Raw genomic sequence first — 19,263 nt, 5'->3', positions numbered from 1 at the left:
CAATTACCAACTACAACATGCACAATACTGGCAGTGCATGAGAATGTTTCCATTTTGCATTCATGGCCTGCATAGAGACAGCCTCCAGAGTCCTATATGAGCCCAAAAGGTTACAACCATTATTAAATGCTGACTCATAAAGCCCTTCCTCCGTCCTAACCTTGAAAAGCAGACAGTACAACCTATTTTTGTATGGAGTACATGAGTCTATTTGTACACGGCTGCAGGGGTCAGACGTGACTTTGATTTAAAAGTGCCACTCGAAGTCTCCTCTTCTCTCCAGCGGATGATATTTAAAATGAAACAAGGCTTTCACAATCATTCCTTTATTGGACTCATCAATCACACAGCCTGCACTGACAGATGGGTTTGTTTTGGTAAGACTCTACAACTTGATTACAGGACACGGGTTGTTTACATGGTGATTTATCTGGTTTAGGACATTTTTAAACTGACAGTGTCACATTTTGTCGTGTACTGTATGAAATATGATCAATCAATTCATTTGGTGGCAGAGGTTTGTTATCCAGATCACAGTTGTCACACGGTGCTATGAGTGATCTGCTAATACCAAAGATTCAAAGCCCGCCCCGAGCAGCTCCCTCTGTTCCGTCTGAGTTGGTTTGGGGCAGGTGAAACATCCCATCTTCAGAGGTATGTTACTGGCTGTCCTGACTGAAGACAACTCCCACCTGCTTCCTGATTTCATCCATGATCTCTCAGTAAGACCGAGTCTGCCAGAGGCAACCGTGGGCTCTCCTTAAATCCTGCGGATAAAGAGGAGTTTCACAGGAAAATCTGACAGACACGTAACCACGGTTAAATTATACAAACGCTCACAATGCAACATTAAAACATCACAGCAAGGATGTAAAGATTATGTAAATGTACATAGGAGGCAAACCAATAGGAGCGTGATGTAAGCCGGAGGACATCCAAGGACTGATAACAGCATTGATTTGGAATCAATCTGATGTGTTTGTGTTTTCATGCAAATATCCACAAGAAGCTCCAGGTAAGCCTCTGTTTCATTGAATTGCAGCTTCTTTCTTTCAAACTCAACCTACCTAAGACAAATACACTTTCCTATTGTCATGACGTACCTTTAAGCAGGCATTGCCTCACTTCCTCTGCCTCAAAGCGAAGCCCGGTGCTGTTGTCGAAATTCAAAGGGAGGCCAGGTTCGGGCAGCGGGTACTCCAACTCTTTGTCGTTCACTACGAGTGTGGTAGGGCAGTGCATGGGGCCAAGAACCTGAAGGGAGAACAGGAAATGCATTTTTGTGTTAATCCAATCACTCAACTCGTGCATCATCAAATGCAGTTGGTATGGATATCTAATTAAACATTACATTACATTGCATTTAGCTGATGCTTTTATCCAAAGCGACTTACAATAAGTGCGTTCGACCAACAAAATACAAACTTGAAGAAAACAGAATCTTATAAGTACATCAGGCTTCATAGAGCAAACACATGTCAAGTGCTACTCAACTGGCTTTCGATAAGCCAGCCCTTTATTAGTATATAAGTGCTTTGTTAATAATTCTATCGCTCGAAGTGGAGTCGACATGAAACTAATTAGCAGTCAACTCAGTTTTTGCATGTCCCAATCATTTCTTGATGAAGTACAATGTTCCTGTGAAAGACTAGCATAGCATACTTAAATGGAGCCCTTAGTGCCGGCAGATGACAGCATCGTTGGGAAGTCGGACAGCAATTGAAAATGTGCAGAGGCCATCCTGTTCCTGGAAAACTTCATCACAACAACCACTGATCATCCACTCCTGCAAAACATTTGAAAAGTAAAGCATTGCAACATGGGTTGAATAAATGGTATGAATATTACTGTTGTTGAGTAAGTTCCATTCAGTTCAGTTCAGGTCATTTTAATACACGGCCCTTCAGCAAACTACAGTTGGGTCAAACCAGTCCACTTCTATTCAGCTTTACTGGCATCACCTTCTGATTCAAAAGAAAAGGTCACAGCTGTACAAAACGAAAACGTAGGTAAGGTAAGTAAAAGATAAGAAAATGTTCATTACATGAATTTATTTTTTTTTTTTTTATTTATCCTTTATTTATCCAGGAATGTCCCATTGAGATACAAGATCTCTTCTTCCAGGGAGTCCTGACCAACACGGCACACAACAAGTTTCAACATAAAACAAAGGCATTAAACAAAAAAAACATACAATTCAAATATAAATGCAGAAGGCCATTTGTGCAGTGGCAAGAAGCATAATCACATCAGCAATAGCATCAGGTAAAACAGTTACATGTTTCATGAAGGGCTAATCGTAGCATACCTTTAAAAGCATTTACAGTAGGAAGTGCCTCTAGACAAAGTTTTACTTGCAGCGTATTCCATAAAAAGGGAGCATAGTGGGAGAATGCAGCTTTACCAAGCTCTGACTGCATCAAAGGAACATTTAAAAGCATCCCATTTGCTGCTCGTCTAGTATTAAAAAAGCAAGTATAAAATGACAGAAGTCTGGAGATATATAAGGGCAGCTTACCTAGCAATGACTTAAGGATAAAAATCAACATGTGTGATTGTCTTCTTTGGTACAGAGAGGACCATCCTAAGGACTGATACAAAGTGCAGTGGTGGGTGCGAGAGCCTGCACCCGTTACAAAACGTATAGCAGTATGGTACGCAGAGTCCAGCTTTTTAAGCAGGGAGGAAGAAGCATGCATATAGATCACATCGCCATAGTCTAATACAGACGGAAAGGAACTCTGCACAATTCTCTTCCTGGCTTCAGACGGGAAACATTTCCTTAAACGAAAGAAAAAGCCCAGTTTAGGTCTAAGTTTTCTCAGTAGGTTCCCAATATGAACATCAAAGGCCATCTTTTCATCAATCCATATGCCCAGATATTTGTAGGATGCTACTTTGTCAAGGCATGTCCCTTCCAGTGTAAGAATCGGAGGGACAGCTGTATTAGCTCGAGAGCGAGAGAAGGTCATGTACTTGGTCTTTTTTGCATTAAGGACCAGTCTTAGCCTTAGCAAGGAGTGTTGCAGTGTATTAAAAGCATCCTGTAGAAGCTCTATAGCCTGAGTTAAAGAGGAAGCCACTGTATAAACAACTGTATCATCGGCGTATAAATGAAACCGTGCTGGGTTTATCCCATTTCCTAGTTCATTTATAAAGATGGAGAATAAGACAGGGGACATGAATAGTGTGGACTTAAATTGAAGGATATCTTGCTGCTGTGAGACATGCAATTACATATTCCCCTGTCACTTTGACTGTATTACTGTATTCCCCCGGGGAGGATTTGGATTAGTCTGACATTTTAAAGATAAGTCTGTGTGGAGAATTCTTCCCTGAGGTGTTTACTTTTTGGACAGTTCATAAAAAAAGAGATTTTCTGTACGTTTCTTCTGCTTCCCACCAGTAGGGGTTCTTACTTCCTTTTGGACTTTATTTTTGATGCTTTCAATAACCACTTTGTAATCTCTGATTCATGCTCTGTGTGGGTAATGATACACATCTGCATACAACTATACTGCTGTGTGCTGAATCATACCTGAGTCGAGCAGCACCCCTGTGGCCTGGATGGACTCCGGCCTCTCTCCGTTGAACACCATCAGCACAAACTGCAGACAGTACACGCCGATGTCCAGCAGTGCGCCGCCTCCCAGCTCCTTCTCCACCGAGCGGGGGATGTGGAGCTCTGGGGAGCCGAAGTAGGCCTTCACCAGCTTCACCTCCCCTACCGCCTCCTCCGCCAGCAGCCTGCGCACCTCAGCGAAGCAGCGGGACCAGATGGCCTGAGAGGTGCAGAGCAGACAACCTAGCACCGCTGCAACAGTAAACAGCTCAGACAGGAGCTTCACCCAGGCAGCAGTTTATTACCACAGCTTTCCACTTCCTCCTACTCCTGTGCACTGCTGTGGCAGATGTGCTGGGTAAACATGACATGACAAGATGTTTTACTGCACCAAATATTCCCAGGACGTTCAGGGTTTTGCTTCGTACATTAATCTCCTGTGTTTAAAATATCTGCCCTCATTGCACCATCATGCCACTGCTGAGTTCAAATGAGATATCCACTTAAAATAAAAGGTTAATATGTGTACACGTACTTGTATCAAACCACCTGCTATAGGGTTTAAGTCATAGTTCTAATCTACACAATAGGAACACTCTTATTTGCTTTCCTGCAGAGAGATATATGACAGAATGGACTATACTCTCATGTCGGTAAATATTCGTGCTGGTTAGCTTAGCTTGGTATTAAATCAGAAAACCAGATAATTGCCAGCCCTGTTTATTCTCATGGGACAACATCCATAAACCAGCAGCTCTAAATCTGTCTGATTAGCATCTTAAATGTTAAGTACAATTTTTTTTTAAAACAACAAATTGCACATTTACTAAGGGGTTATGACCCGGACCAGCAGCAACTATGCTTTGTCATCACTCAGATGACACATGTGCCGCCTTTATGTTAAACTAAGCTACACATTCTCATCTAGTTTTAGTTGGAAAGTACATAGCACCAATCTTAGTTCCAAATCATGGATTTAAAGCCAACATAAAAACATTTTTTTGTTATTTTTTCTTTTAAAAATGATTTTATACATCCGATTTTACAAGATGTCATAACGAGGTTACACTTGAAATATTATCTCTAAACACATCCTAATGTTTTTTGTTGTGTTTGTATTGTGTTGGCTTTTAACCTGCACCTGCAATGGCCCCATGTCAAAGGTCTACAAGGCTGTATACCGTCATCATGAGGAAGACATTGTTTTTCTTGGCTGTGACGATGAGGTCTTTCACCTGCCTGGAGTTCATGGCGAAAGGTTTCTCACACAACACGTTCTTCCCGGCCTTGAGGAACAGCAGACCCACCCTCCAGTGCTCTGTGTGCAGCACTCCCACGTACACCATGTCTGCGAGGACACAGATGTTCCAGGCTCAGCTTCAAACAGCAACACAACAAGCCATTATCTCTGCCCGTGCAGCCTGACAGCTCTTTACTCACCAATGTCCGGGTCGTTGGCCAGCTCCTCGTAGCTGCCGTAAGCCTTAGGAATACCATGCCTGTTGGCAAACTCTTTGGCACGTTCCAGGCTCCTCGATGCAATGACTGCTATCTGTGCGAAAGAGAGAAAAACACACACATTAATCACAGTGTTGCTCTGTCAGCAGGAGAACAGTGTGACAGTGAAGGTTGTGGGCTTTTTTGGATAGAGTACCTGGTGATCTCCAGGAGTCTTCATGGCCACGCTGAAGTCATGGCTGATCTTCCCCGCACTGCAGAGTCCCCATCAGGTCGCCATGTTGGATTGGATGGTAAGTGACAAATGAGTGCGATGGTGCTTGAGTAAAGATCTGAGCGGCTGGCGAGTTGTGACCTTGGGAAAGGTCGCACGTTCAGGGAAAGAAACACACTAAACTGTTGTGCCGTGGAGCCGGCGGCACCTCAGTGAGAAGGCTCCTCAATTTATATGCTGGGGAGGCAGGATGTGTCACCTTCCCTCTGCTCCCACCCTCAGGTAAAGGGTGCCACACACACACACACACACACACACACACACACACACACACACACACACACACACACACACACACACACACACACACACACACACACACACACACACACACACACACACACACACACACACACACACACACACACACACACACACACGCTGAAGCAGGCCTTTCACTCCGGGCTCGAGTGGTTTTCACAGGTTTTCTCCAACAATCTATAACAGGGCTATCAGTGGGGCTCTCCTCATTAACACGATGAAGGGGGGAAAGTGCAGAGTTGTTAATATTTTCACCTTGCCCACAGATCAGCACTCTAGCACTCGAGGTACAGGTCAAGTATTGGGACCAGGCGCTGCTTTGTTCCCACTGAGAGAGGCACTGATTAGCCTGCGATGGTCTGACAGCCAAACAGAAGCCAATGATTAAACTAGAGTCTCGTGGGACTCGCTGGGATAAATAGATATGTTGCCCACAGCAGGGCTTTTTAACTGACCAGTAAGCTGAGCCACGATGACTATGGAAAAGCATCCGCTCAGTTGCCCTTGAGCTACATATTATCCGTTTAGACAGACAGGCGGTTGTGTACACTTCCTGCCGCATGCAGCCAGTAGAGGACACTGTGTTGTCAGCAGAGTTTACTTTCTCTCTCAAGCTCTGAGGATCTGGCATGGCTCAGTTTAAGGAATTACATAAAGGTTTGCAAAAGCAGGCAAACTAAGGAGAAGACTGAAGCACTACGGCCAGTGCTTATTTAACATTTGTTGAGTTTGTTGTAAAGGAAAATAAATTAGACTCAGTCATTAATTAACCAAATCGTGAACAGATCTGTAATTAAACACATTGTATACATACAGATGTAATATTGCATTCAATTCAACATACATCATAGTAATTATCTCGTCCGATAATTCCAGTCTTCAGTATATGATATTGTCCTAATTTCCTGCAGGTTCTAAATGCTGATTGGACGCACATGAGAACATAGTGTCAGCAATGTCATCATCATCAGAAAGGAATAGGAATTTTATCAATGAGTCTCCTCGCTGGCTGCTTTCCTTTTTGTATTTCACTTCCAAATGAATTCTGGGAACTGTGTGCCGTTGTCATAACAACAAGGTGCCAGCTGGGCAATTTGTATGCAAATGGCATTGGGCTTGGCCTGATATCCCTGCCTATACCACAGGACCTGGTTGCCATGGGAATGCCCAACTTTTCTTTGAGTAATTTGTACTTTTTATTTTTTTGTTTTAAGGATCCAGGACACAGAAGCTTTTCTCTGGCAGAGCTTCTTCGTGACATCACTACAGGTGTTAAGAAAATAAGTAGAAGTGAGAGGGAGGAGTTGTAACCTGCGGGGCGAGGGCAACTCGGCTTTGGATTGGTGTGAAGCCATGAATTAGTTCTGTGCTGCCTGACGTGACTTCCAGCAGACTGGCACGCAGCTCAGGGGCTCAGGTGCTCAGAGGAGGGTGTTCTGGAGAGGGCTTGCACAGGGTCGCCCTGCTCCCCCCCCCCTCCCCCCTGCCCCATATCCATCAGCTGAGCCATGGATGCCTCAGCGGAGAATGAAAACTCAAAATGTCCTGCTGAATTCTGCCCCCCCCCATCATAGAAGTTATCAAGATAGCCATGTCTCAAGCCCCTCTTTTGCGTTGTTGTCTGTTTTCATTATTGTTTTTGCACTTACATGCAACATTATGTCTCTTGCACTATAAGTCTTAGTATTTTGCATTGTTGTAGGAGCCTCGGACTGATAAAACTATGCTGTAGCTATTGTGCATATGACATTAAAGCCTTTTAGGGCTGCAGAATTCGTAATAGCAATGCAAACTAGTCTATATTGTAATATTTGGGAAAGGCTAAATGAGTGATAATATCTGAATGAAGTGGTGTGGTGCTGCAGAGAAGTCATGGCCTAGTATTCACATACTTACAAAAAAAAATCTCTTTTTGGTACAGAATCTCATTAATGTGAATAACTTTGATAAATGTCAATAACTTATGATCCTTCTCTTTATTACACCAAATAATATTGCAATGTCATTCAAAAATGTGTAAATTGTATAATAATAGTTTTATCCTAATCTGGCCTTTGAAAAAATCAAGGTAATGAGGAGAAAATGCCTGCAATCTTACTATTTGTTCAGATTTAATGAAGACTGGCTGGATTTCACAGGGTGGAGTTTGGGGCCCTGGGTCTCTGAGCCCGGCCCGAGGAAGGTACAGACGCATCCAGAGAGCGAACAGTGATGAGCCGAGTCCTTCAGAGAGCTGGCATGCTGAAGGAAGCCGGCGCCTCATTAATTCAGCACGGCCAGGGCGATTGCCTTCCACTCCTATCACTTCTCACTGTCTTTATTTGATTAGGAATGCATGCATCATCTCTTGTCTGCGTCCCTCTTCCACCAGGACATGGAAGAATGGCATCTGACCGGTCACATGACGACGGTTCCCTTAGAGGGGGTGGATCATTGTGCCTGTGAAGGTGGTTGATCACAGCGGACAGTTTAGTTTCACACTTTGTCATGTCATTTTATTCGGTGTATCTCGCTGTCAAAAAGACTCTGCCTCCCCTTCGTCATTCACAATGACTTTGCAACAGTGAAACCCTTGAACTCAAATTCAGCTAATGAGCATGCAAATACAATTTATTTTTGAAGGGAAAGAGGATTTCAAGGCAAACATTCAAAACTCTAAAACTAGAAGAATTGTTATGAAGCCAGCTTGTTGCTTGATCTTTATCTCACGTTTTAATCCAATCTAATTAATGAAGATAGTAAAAGCTACAATGTGGCTCTGCTGCAGCTCAAGTTACGATGTAACAGCTCCTTATTTCATCAGCAACTTCAATTTAATGGGAAATAAAAAGGACCAGAGAGACGCACCCTAATCCTATTTTGATTGATGCGGATATGCACGGTTTTCCCCTCCCTCCTCCAGCTGTCAGTGTAAGTGAGAGCCGTCTTCCTGCTTTGGATCTTTTGTTGTGGTGGGAGAGGAACAGTATTGCAGCAGTTATAGGAGCACCATCCCTCCTTCATCTCTGTCTCAAGGTCACTGCAGAGGAAGGGTGACAGGCTAGACAAGCACCAGGAGGTGCCAGCCATTTTGAGGGGGGGTTGGGAGCTTGATGCATCCGGGGAGGGGAGAGGGAAGTGTGCACCGAGGAGTAATAAGTCATTTTGTCAATGCTACAGCATGTTCTGATGTGTGGGCCGGGTTATTTCTTTCCATTAGAACAGGTGTGATAGAGGGAGACTGAGAGGAGGAATGGGAGCCTTTGAGCTGGCCAGCATTGTGCCGGCCCTTTGAGAGTCCTATCTTAGTCTGCAGCACACACACACACACACACACACACACGCACGCACGCACGCACGCACGCACGCACGCACGCACGCACACACACACACACACACACACACACACACACACACACACACACACACACACACACACACTGGGCTGAGCGGTGGAGCAGGCTGGACCAGAGCTGACGGAGCAGCCATTCATCTGGATGTTAGTGCTGATAGGGAGGTGAGCAGGAGCGTGAGCAGTCAAGCATGGAGCTATTCACCTAACTTCATTTCAGCCCACTCTCCATGCGGCTTCATGCTTTTAGATCAGCCATAGACATTGTTGCCAGGGTGAGACGCGGCTGAAAACTCACTCACTGACAAGGAAGACTGACTTTGTCAACAATTAAAGCATGTGGTTATGTTTAAGAAACTAAAAATAACTACTTCGCTGGGCGACGAAAAGATTGTAAAATTGTAAAAACAATGCTAAAAATGCTCTCCTTTAAGATTCCGGTATTTTTACTCCAACTTCCTTCTTATGTGGTTTACATTTCATTTGGTTGTGGTTATTTAATAGTTGTAGTGCATGACTTTGGTAGGCAATAGGAAAAACAGAGTGTGAGTTCAGCCTGAAACTTTATACAAACAAACCAGGTAATACCAATAAGTATTACACTGACCAAAGTTGCAGGTAGAAGTACAAGGTGAATAGGTTTACCATTCTGAGTTTGCCGAGTGATTACAAATGTGCCAAAATATATCTCCTCTTTTCTGTAATGTTTACTCCAAATGTCGCTGAAAGAGATGTTTCGGAACAACAAATACAGCTATTTGAGAAGAAGTTTGCCCCTGTGGTGTATGTTCATTTCAGATTGAGTGCTAAACAAGGTGTATAGTCTATCAGTGCTCTTGTTCCACTGGAGTAAGTACAATCTGTCTCCGTTAGCCGCAGCCTAGGGAACATGGGAAACACACTGTCACTCTCCTTCTCCTTTGTCATACTGTATCTCTCTCACACACACACACACACACACACACACACACACACACACACACACACACACACACACACACACACACACACACACACACACACACACACACACACACGCACGCACGCACGCACACACACACACACACACACACACACATACACACACGCACGCACGCACGCACGCACGCACACACACACACACACACAAAACTTGTTGTTGTGTCTCTATGGAAGTCCATGCTGGTGCCACATCGTATCAGCTCTGGTGAGAGTAGTGGACGTGTGATGTGATGAGCCAAGACTTAGGCAGATATACCAACCTCTATCACTCGCCTGATGATGTCCATATTGGAGTGTGTATCCATCACCTCCATGATGTTCTGGATGTCTTGAGGTGAAGCATGATCAGGGGTCTGATGTATAGCCTACATGCACACAAGTGTAAGCCCATGTGATTTCAGATTACATTGTTTTTCCTGGACCTAAAACAAAACTCAAGTAGTGAGTGATTTAGGGTCGTTGTGTCCTTGGGCAAGACACTTCACCCGAACTTGCTCCTGTGGGTATTGTCCACAGTGACCATTGCATGTATAAAAAAAAAAGAAAGTGTAATGTGTATCTGTAAAGCGCTTTGAGCACTGGAAAAGCGCTATAATAAATGTAAGGAATTATTATTATTATTATTATTATTGTCCAAGGACGTCCAACTGTGGTGTTGGATATGAGACCATGCCATTGTTCCCAAGGTCATCAACACCCCTTCCGAACAAGAGTTCATTTGCCAGTTTGTTACCCCAAAATAAACTCAAAACAATTATTCCGAAGGCCTCTTACTCCAAAAATACACACTTTCCTTGCACCAAAATAAGTACATGGATTATCATTACCACACCATAATATTCTTACCATCACCCTATCACTCTTATCATACCTAAACCAATCCAACCAATGAAGACAACAAGCATCATGAGCAGGAGGAGGTCGGCCGTTCCTTGCCCATGTTTTGGGGCAATGGGTTTTTGTTTTAATGGACAAATGGGCTTTCCATCAAACAGGAACTAATTTGGACTGTTTGGGTGTTGGAACAATGGCAGTCCCTTTGAATACAGTAGAGCAGGTATTGAGAAAATACTCATTACGTATAAACTTAATAGCTGCAAGCAAATGTAAAGAGCCACAAAGAAAGAAAGGCTGGTTCATGGTTTGACACATGAGGCTTCCCACTATTTGACAATTCAGAAATGATTACTCAGTGAAAAGTTATACGGACATACGTTAAAAATGTTCGGACGAAAAGGGAAATCTTTTTTTCATAGTGAGGTTAATTTGTTTCACAGTTGCCTCAACACATGGTAAAGTGTACATGAGCACCCTTCCTCCTTCACGTGACGGAAACACTGTTCACTGTGTCCAATGTAGCTGCTTCACCCACCTTTTGATTTCCCCCTCCATCAGTGGTCTGTATCCCCCCTGTTGGCCCGTCACACTGGCTCCTCTGCGGGGGAGGGGGGGCGAAGCCATTAAGCAGCCAACACACTCTGCTGCGTCTCCCTGTTTAATTGCCTGATAGGACTTGTGATATTTTTATCAGCCGTCCTGTCCCGTCCTGATGGCTGCCAGGAGGGGAAACGTGTGTGTGTTTGTATGTGTGTGTCTTTGCGTGTCATGCCTCGGTACACCTCTGACAAGGGAGCTGCCTGCCTGCTGAAACCCGGGGCTTCAGAGCACCTGCATATCAAAGTGTGTGACCCAGCCTCCCAGCCGTGACATAGCACAGAACATCCGTGCCTAAATTCGGCTTTGGCTTTTATGCTTCATCATCATTGTGCTTCAGATAATGAGCCGTGTCTTCAGCACTTTGTTAAATACTATCACGGAGATATTATCCCACGAACCAGAATGCTCAACTGTGGCGAATGCAGGATGTTTTCAGAGCTTGCGAGGTTTAAAGAAGCTCTGGGAAATATAGTCGATGGATTTATCACTGCAAACTGCTATCATTATCAGATATGGGTCTTTGTCCTGCCTTGAGACAGAAACAGTACACAGATGAGTCTTTCAAACACACATGCACACAGAGGCTAGCACTTCACTTCTGGCTGTTTATTAACTGTATGCTTGTTGTCCAAAGTCAGAGGGATTTAGGGCTTTGGAGGGACGTGAAGGGAGGAGAAGTGTCAGTGGGGGATTCAAAGAGAGACAGCCGACCAACAGACATCCAGGGGAAAACCAATTCTCTCATATTTCCAGCTGAGTTTTTGGCACCGGATTAGGAAGAGGATTTCACTTATTTGAGTGCAAGCTCCGTCTCATCGGAATTATTGAATTCGTTCAGCAACTCCCTCTATATGCGCTTTAAGACATTTCACTGCGGTCACTCCACACACTGATTGGACACAGTCACACTATCCCACAAAGTAAATACATGAATAAATATGCACCATATTTCATGGTCTATCATGAATTTCTCTTACACATTTTTGGAGATGACAGCAATGTTAGCTATTTTAGAGTATACCATTCAATGTTAAAAATCAATCAGAATGCAGGATTACTTTTGCTTTGCCTTTCGAGCTTTCCTTTATACGGCATATATTTTATGTTAAGAAGGGGCAGATCTTTCCCACTCAAAATTCTGTGTACTTGAAACAAAGTAAACAAGTTATTTACACTGGGTAAACTAAGCTAACCTCTCATTTCAGCGAGCGTAAATTGTGCAGCCTGAACTCACGACATGTTGCTTACAGATTTGATCAGCTGTATCCAGAAAGAAAATTAATGGAATAGTTCAAAAACAAAACTAATACATTGTATATTGCACTCACCTCCAGGCTCTCTGTGATGAAAGCAAAAAGCTTTCAATTAAATGTTTTTTGGAGAGTGCAGCACCCTTAAAATGAAAGCATATCAGAAAGACTGCAAGAAATGTTATAAAACATCAACATTCAATTATCATAATATTAGATTACTTCCACTAAACAATTAAAAAAATTGTGGACATTTTTAACAACAGAACAAAGGAACCCCCCCCCCCCCCCCCCCCCACAATGTTTTTTCAATCAATGATTGATTAACTTTTTTTGCCGAACCTTTTGGTTTGGCTGTTTCCGTTTTTAGAGAGTTCCCTCTTCCTTTAACATTTGACAGAAAAAAAAAACAGAAGAAGAATTGTGAGGGATGAAACCCTCTTTAATGGTCACACAGGCAGATCACACAGCACACACAGTGAAATGTGTTCTCTGCTTATAACCCATCCTAGTACCAGGACTGAAGTCGAACAGTCCATTTAGCTTAGGAACCTTCCTGACGGAGTGAATTGACCCGGAAGTTCCTCAGTGGCAGCCATGATAAGTGCCGTTAGATCAGGGGTGGGGAACCTTTTTCCTCTCAAGGGCCATTTACATTTTTCCAACATCCTCAGAGGGCCGTACAAATTATTGACCTCTGCTTAAAAATACTAAAATCACAGCCCATTCATTTTGCCTTTCTTTCATGCTGTGCAAAGAAAAAGCAACCTCTTAATCCAGATATTTCGCATATGCATATGCATGCACGTGCACGGTTGTGGCATGACCACCAAAACAGAAAGATATGATGTGTGCAAATGTATTTAGTTTCCTATCCATGTGGACATGATTTAAGTGGGGGGGGACCTAACCTCCTCTAGGGGGGTCCGGGGGCAAGCTCCGGGAATTTTATTTTTTAAATGTTGAAGTTGAAAGCATCAATCTGGTGCACTTCTCAACACCCATATGAAACAGAACTGTAAGCAGATTTATTTTTCTTTATGGATATTTTACAAATCACTCCCTTTCAAACTGTATTCTTGTTTATTAATAACAACCGTCTGACGTGTGCATTCTCCTATCCACTATCCCCGTGACATTTCACTCAGAGGTCAAGGAATAGACGATAGGGTTAGAACTTACGAGCTGATTTTTAAACTATCCGACCGCAACAGGAGTCTAGTGGGCAGCTATTGTACAGCGCCGGTGGAGCAATGGGGGAAGTGGGATGTCCTGTGCCTCGCTCAAGGGCACCACGGCAGGGCAGGAGGTGAACTGGGACCTCTCCAAGTAGCAGTCCACACTCCATATTTTAGGTCTGGTCGGGGACTTGAACCGGCGAACCTACGGCTCACAGTCCAAGCCCCTACTTACTGAGCCACTGTACACACATTTCTGGGACCAGAGTGTGGTTAAGTTAGTACTGCGATTGTGTAAGGAACAGTGACACGAGAGGGAGGAGATAAGTAAAAACAACCACTGAAAAAAGCTGAAATGAGCTTAAAACTCAATTTGAAACGTTATTTTTGTTTCAGTACTAAGCATACCACTTCATTGTATGTACTCCCCTAATGGGAACATACTTTACAAAATGAATGTAATGCTGTTTTAAACAATACTTGAAACTAGCGACTCATTAGAAAAGAAAATGTGAGGTATTACATCAAATCATCACTTCTATACAATTAGATTTGTGTTTGCCACCACTGGATTCTCCCCCTGCTGGTTATCAGTGAGAATGATCAACAGGAAACAGGAACCGCTAAAAAACATAACTTCTGACTCTTTGTATAATCACAGCAGATAACATCATCTTAAAAAACATGAAATATTCAGTGTGTAACTGCCTCCTTTAATCCCAACGGCTGTGCCAGGATTAGAACGGCAGCAGAACGGGATGTTCAAAAACACTGCCTCTTCTCTCCCTCCTTTCTTTCTCTTCCTCACACTCTTGAGAAACACACACACACACACACACACACACACACACACACACACACACACACACACACACACACACACACACACACACACACACACACACACACACACACACACACACACACACACACACACACACACACACACACACACACACACACACACACACACACACACACACACACACACACACACACACACACACACACACACACACACACACACCTACAGTACGCTCACCTTGGACACGGACACACTCGCCCATCAACTCAGGTCTTTTCCTCCCCCCTCTCACATCCCCCTCCTCCATCCCTCTTATCACAAAACACACACATTTGCTGACATACTTACAGCTTTTGTGTCCTCCTAGCGCACACACACACATTTACAGTAACCACACACACACATTCACACACAATACAATTTCCCCCACTCAACCCTTTTGTGTTATTTTCTCTGTTTTGCTCTGGGGAAGTTGGCACCGTGCTCCAACTGTCTATTATATCCACCGCTGTGAGCTATGTGGTTATACACACACACACACACACACACACACACACACACACACACACACACACACACACACACACACACACACACACACACACACACACACACACACACACACACACACACACACACACACACACACACACACACACACACACACACACACACACAATAAGTGCGTTCGACCAACAAAATACAAACTTGAAGAAAACAGAATCATATAAGTACATCAGGCTTCATAGAGCAAAAACATTTCAAGTGCTACTCAACTGGCTGCCAGCCCTTTATTAGTATATAAGTGCTTTGTTAATAGTTCTATCGCTCGAAGTGGAGTCGAAAGAGATGAGTTTTACACACACACACACACACACACACACACACACACACACACACACACACACACACACACACACACACACACACACACACACACACACACACACACACACACACACACACACACACACACACACACACACACGCGCACACACACACACACACACGCACGCACGCACACACACACACACGCACACACACACACACACACACACACATATAAAAAAATGAATCCCAGTGGAACACCTGAGGAGGAAACATCAAAGGTACATCCTTTACAGAAATTAGCATCAGCTTCATTCATGTTATGTAAAAACTCTACAACCTCTGTCCGACCTGCTTAGATTGCTGATGGTGGTGATCCAGGTAGAGGAGGTTTAGTAGCTGGAACCTGCCACTCAATTACGTCCCTTTTTGACAGAAACTACTCCAATAATAACATAACAAAAGAAGGAAGTCATGTGAAAATATATCCTTTATATGAAAGGAGTTCAGTGCAGGTAAATATTTAACTTTCTGTCTTCTCAGATAATCAACAATGGTTTGTTATTACCACAATCCTGGTCATTATAACGTTAACAAGGTCATATATGTATCTGCAGCACTCCGCATATCACTCGAGTGCTTGCCTTTACTAAAACCTTAAGGGAAATGATAACATGTAATCTATTATAAAAGGCAGAGATTAACGTCTTCACAGATGAGCGGAAATGTAGGATTAGACCCTTGAAGGTTTTAGTTTTTGCTTAAAGTTTATTTAGATAATGCTTTTTTCTTTTTTTAAATCAAGCAATGTACGACGTGGTATAGATGTTTCCTCAAAGCGGATATAATTAATATAGTACTCTACTAACAATGTAAAACAATGCGACCATGTGAATGGGGTTTCTTGGGTGCTAAACCCAGCGAGTTTCAACAAAGTGGAAAGGTTTCTAGCTTTGTACAAAAACAGTTTTGGTGTTTGTAACTCATTTCTTCATCATGACAACTGTGCAGGGGTTACTGGAATCGGCGAGGGAATCAGGGCGGGAGAAGAGGGGGAGGAAGTATCTCTCATTGGGGACTTGGCTTGGGAACCTAAGGGACCAATCAAGTGTGAACTGCCGCCTGGAGAGAACACTTTCCTCGACATGGACACTACCTAGGTGCCCTTAAGCAAAGCACTGGACCACTGCGTCCCAAAATTGCTTTCATTTTGTATATATATGCACTTTCTTTTGGTCCACCTACTTTGGGCCCTGTCAAACCGAACCAACAGACGTGTAACACTTCCTGGTTTAAATTAGGGCTTTATTTGTTTCTCAGCCATATTTTAGTTTATCTATTTACTTTTCAACACATGTAACTCTCCCTGTTGTCACGTGACTGACATAAATGGTACAACATTACAGTGTTGGCAGGCAGAAGGATGGCAGCACCAAATGTCTGAATGATCTGCACCTCTCCTCAAGCGTTCTTTGAGTTTATTATAAAATTATATTTTTTGAAGTCATGCCGGCAAAAGCACAGAAAACATTTCAAAGGAGAATCACCTCGTCAATAAGATATATCACTCAATTATAGGTATTTCATCATTTAAACTATATAGCCATTGTCCTGAACTTAATTCATTTTGCTCGAGGTCTCCCTTTTCACCCACCTCTCATCTTCTGTGTCCTTTGCCTCGCTCCCTCCTCTCCCCCCTCCACAGCCCTCTCTTTGTGAAAGCACTGCAGCTGCTGATTGTTCAACGGCCCTTTAAGCCTCATGGTGAGATCTATCCCTCACCCTTAAGCACACGGGAGGTGGTCAGCGACAGGGACTCTCTGTGTTCCACAATGGGGAAAGAAATCATTCAGTGGAAGACCTTTCAGGCTGCTATTGTGCCAAGGTCGTACTATCACAGCTGATTCTGATTTCTGGGCTGTATGACATAACTTCACAGGTCACTTGACATAAGGAGGAGGATCAAATAGTTTGCCCTTTCTCCATGTGCCAACCAATCGGTCACCTTGTTTTCATGACATTAGGGCATGCAACAAGATGGCCACCGCAGGAATGCCTGTTTGTTTGTTTCAAAATGAAAAAGGTCTCCGGCTCTTTCATGCACTGGATTTCAGTACCATTCACATTTCAATTGGGTCTGGGATCGATGTACATGAAAGTGCTCTGCATTCCCTCCACACATCCCACCTGTTGGCATTCGTTTGTAGGTGAGATGAAGCATCGAGGTCAGCATGGAGGTGTGACTGGCTGACTCCAAAAGTGCTCCTCTCCAAAAATGATTAAACAGACGGGCTGGGCTCCTTTGTGAAGTTATAACTACGGGAGTCAGTAATTACACTCAAACTGTGTTAATTATTCCCAACCATGGCTAGTCCTGCTCTGGTGTAATTAAGCCTTCCTGGATGCATACGGTGGATGACAATTTGGTCCTAACTCCCACAGCTCTTCACAGCTGATTCTCACACCGATATGATTTTATCACATAACATATTTCAGCGAATACTTTATCTATCACGGGGGAAATTGGGTTCTGTGTTGCTCCAATTTAGAACAAATAAATGTAAGAATATCAAATATAATAGAATATAAATATGTACATAAGAATTTAAATAAAAATGTGGAAAATTATTAATAAATATTAATATATATAAAAACATAACGAAGATAAATAAAATATGCAATACAATAATACAATACAAAAATACATAGCAATGTGCAATAAAAAACTCAATTAGATCAAGAATATTCATCTAAACATAAGATACAAATAAGATAATAATAATAATAAAAAAATATATATACATATGAAGTTAAAGTAAACATTTCCAATAGAAAAATAAAATAGAAAAAATAATGTATATATAAACACAAGAACATAATGTAAGATTATGCAATGAAATGAATATGAATGTATTTTTAAATATACATAAGAAGTTAAAGTAAACTTATGGATTCAAATAAGAAAATTAAATAAATAAGAATACAAACATATATATATAAGTAAAACAATAGAACATGGGGGGCTAATATTTGTTTCGTTGTCAAGGTCAAAGAGAAGATGATACAGGGCTGTGTTGTCCTGATTCCTCTCCATGCTGGAACACAAGCCTGCCGACACAGCCAATCAAGACGCTCCATTCTGAAGCCTGGCGACGGTTTAGTAGAAGGCCATTTACTGTCAGAATTTAAACCCGCATGATTTATGGTATGGCTGCCCTGGTCTGCTTCCTCTCCTTAGTTCAAAGGATGAGTCTGGCTGCAAAATGCTCAAGGGCACAGGCTAATATGATAAACAGGGAACAGAGGCTGCAGGCTGGGGATGGGATGGGATGGGATGGGGGGGGTCTGCACACTACAGTTTACCCTCATCCTGCGAGAAGCAAGCGATGGTGTCTCGTGAGCGATGTAGCATCTCTGGAGCCAAAGGGGGGAGCAGGATGAGATCATGTCTTTTTCCCTATCAACTCTCACTGGGAAAGAAGAGGAGGAGGAGGAGGAGGAGGAGGAGGAGGAGGAGGAGGAGGAGGAGGAGGAGGAGGAGGAGGAGGGTATTGCAGGGATCACCAGTCATGGAGGATTATCATTGCTAAAAATAACAAAATGGTATTTTCCTCTCTTTCAAATGAGTTCCTCTGGGTTTTTCTTTCTCTATTATTGTGTGAAAAGAGAGAGGTCTTATGAAATATGCAGGAATCATCCGCTGAATGATATAGCAATGCTAATTTATTGAAATGTATTTGCTTTCTTTGCAAACTGTTTGTTGTGGAGAGAGAAGTATATCAGTTTAGCATTTCAGAAAATCAGCACTGCACATCACTCTCCCTTAAATTAAAACCCTAAAATATCCACTGCACTATTTCCCTCTCATCTAGCAATCAGTTAAGCGTAGTCGAGGTCA

At 42.9% G+C, this 19,263-nt stretch overlaps 1 pseudogene; it reads right to left on the bottom strand.

Moving 5' to 3' along the window:
• Positions 1–336: 336 nt before the first annotated feature.
• Positions 337–5,300, bottom strand: LOC117466216 (trans-1,2-dihydrobenzene-1,2-diol dehydrogenase-like; annotated as a pseudogene).
• Positions 5,301–19,263: the final 13,963 nt, after the last annotated feature.

Source organism: Pseudochaenichthys georgianus, chromosome 3, assembly GCF_902827115.2.
Source record: "Pseudochaenichthys georgianus chromosome 3, fPseGeo1.2, whole genome shotgun sequence".
Lineage (NCBI taxonomy): Eukaryota > Metazoa > Chordata > Actinopteri > Perciformes > Channichthyidae > Pseudochaenichthys > Pseudochaenichthys georgianus.
This window is presented reverse-complemented; position numbering and strand designations above follow the sequence as displayed.